Raw genomic sequence first — 2,500 nt, forward strand, 5'->3', positions numbered from 1 at the left:
GATGTTGATGGCTTAGAATTAAAGTGAATTGTGGTTGATAAATGTAAATTATATGTATATATATATATAAATATATATACGCATGCATATGAAAATATACTCCCGATATCCCCTCCAAATAACATTTACACCGTTGATTTGCTTTTACATCATGAATTCCCCTTGTCAAGAGCCCGGGGACGATACCTTACGAGCTGACTACGGTCATGTCGATTGGGGGGCATCAGGATAGATGGCGTCTTTCCTAACTAGCCTCTGCTCTATGACCAATATTCAACCCGCGCAAATGACCTCCCACAGCGGCTGACACGTGCCAAATATCATCTTATATCCATCTTAATTGTTTTATAAGACCTATGGACTCTTCTGGGATTAAAAACTCTCTCTGCGATAACGGCAATGAAGACGGCGACGACAATGAGTGGAAGAGATGGTGAATATACGAAGAAGAAAAAGACGAAGAGGAGGAAGAAGACTAAGAGGATGAGGAAGAAGAGTAAGAAGAGGAGGAAGAGGAGGAAGGGGGAAGAGGAGGGAGTGGGGGGAAAAGGAGGTAGACAATGAATTGGAGATTTGGAGGGGGATATGGATGGGGGGGGGAGAAATGGCAAAGCAAAGAGGCGAAGGAGCTCTCATGTTGGGAGACTAATGGTTGGGTGGGGGAAGATGCCGAGGGTCTTCGTCTTCATTACAGACTCCTCCTCCTCCTCCTCCTCTTCCTCCTCTTCTTCCTCCTCTTCCTACTTCTCCTCTTCTTCCTACGCCTTCTCTGTCCAAGTCTCCGTTTCCGGCTCAGTCTTCGCCTTCGTCTCTGTCATCATCGTCGTCGCCTTCGTCTTCTTCGAGAACGGAGCTTCTTAAATGCAGAACCTTCAATCCCGCTTAGCGCGCTGCTTCCCCGGAGATGGATGGGACCCTCAGCAGTCGCTGAATCTCACACTTCTATCTAACACTTTCGAAGGCTCATGGATTGATGGATGGGTGGATGGAGGAAGGAGGGAGCGGAGGGAGGGATGGAGGAGGGAAAAAGGAGAGGAGGAGACAGGGGTGGGAGGAAGAGAGGGTGAGAGAGGGAGGGAGAGAGGGAGGCTGAAAAAGAAATAGAGATGGAAGGAAGCATGGATGAAAGAACGAGAGGAGAGAGAGAGAGAGAGAGAGAGAGAGAGAGAGAGAGAGAGAGAGAGAGAGAGAGAGAGAGAGAGAGAGAGAGAGAGTGAGAGAGAGAGGATTCTGCCAAACCTGCAGACTGTTCCACAAAAATGAACCGTGAGAGCGCGGCTTGTCTTTCTACGAAGTTTTACCAAACACATAAATTATAGGATGCAACTACTACAGTAAATTACGGTTGGGTTAGATTAACGAGCGTTTGTAAATTAATGGCAAACTTAAAAATGAAGTCTGTCTCTGTCTCTCTCTTTATCTCTCTCCCTCTCTACCTCTCTCTGTATGCATGTGTGTGTGTGTGTGTGTGTGTGTGTGTGTGTGTGTGTGTGTGTGTGTGTGTGTGTGTGAGAGAGAGAGAGAGAGAGAGAGAGAAAGAGAGAACATGTGTGCAAGCGTGTAGGAAGAAGATAGAGCCAAAACGACGTCTTCATCTCACTATCGCGTTTTGCAGTCGGAGGTGCGCCAGTCCAACATCTTTCATTTTATTTCATTTTATTCCTTTTTTTAAAGAAACCTTAGGAATTCAGTTAACTTAGGAAGGCTGGGTTAGTTTACGAAGCAAGATTCTGTAAGACATTAAAACGGGACTGCCAGAAATGCTTTCATTATTTTTTTTTTTTTTTTTTTTTTTTTTTTTTTTTTTTTTACAAATGTCATGACACCCTCACTGCCCACTATAAATGACGGTTATGGCGGTTATTCAAGGCAGTTTTCGTCTCTGAGTAACGGTTCATTTTTTTCTCCCTGTGGCTAACGGTCATTCTCAACGGTTCTCCAAATCCTCAACTCCGATTATTCCCTGTCGCTCGAGGAGGGGAGGCCGTGAGAGTCAGAGTGTGAGGACGACCTCACGAGTTCATGGAGGAACAAGAGAAGGCAGGAAAAAGAGGAGGAAGATGAGGAGTAAGAAGAGGAGGAGAAGGAAGTATATGACTAATGAAATGCTGATGAGGTGAAGGAAGGGTATACTGAGGAGGAGGAAGAGGAGGAAGAAAAAGAAGAGGGGGAGGAGGAGGAGGAGGGAGAAGTGCATGAGTAATGGAAAGCTGAGGTGTAGGAAGGGGATAATGAGGAGAAAGAAGAAGAGGAGGAAGAAGAGGAGGAAGAAGAGGAGGAAGAAGAGGAGGAAGAAGAGGATGAGGATGAGGAGGCTTGAATAACCAAGGCGAGTTGACGACAGGACCTGCCAGGGGTCAATCTTATTCAGACGAAGTTTGGAAGGCAGCTCATTAGGGAGTACATTCAGTTACAAACAACGCAACACAGGAAATGTGGGAAGAAAAATGGGGGGGTTTACCAGATGGAATTGTGAAAGACTTTCTTGGGTAACGATGAT

At 45.8% G+C, this 2,500-nt stretch overlaps 1 protein-coding gene across 7 annotated transcripts in view; it reads right to left on the bottom strand.

Moving 5' to 3' along the window:
• Liprin-alpha (PTPRF interacting protein alpha) overlaps positions 1 to 2,500 on the bottom strand; it is a 395,115-nt gene that overhangs the window by 201,447 nt on the left and 191,168 nt on the right. The window lies entirely within an intron of this gene.

The sequence above is a fragment of the Oratosquilla oratoria genome, chromosome 11 (genome assembly GCF_046742065.1).
Source record: "Oratosquilla oratoria isolate Oo_2021 chromosome 11, ASM4674206v1, whole genome shotgun sequence".
In the NCBI taxonomy this organism is placed as follows: domain Eukaryota; kingdom Metazoa; phylum Arthropoda; class Malacostraca; order Stomatopoda; family Squillidae; genus Oratosquilla; species Oratosquilla oratoria.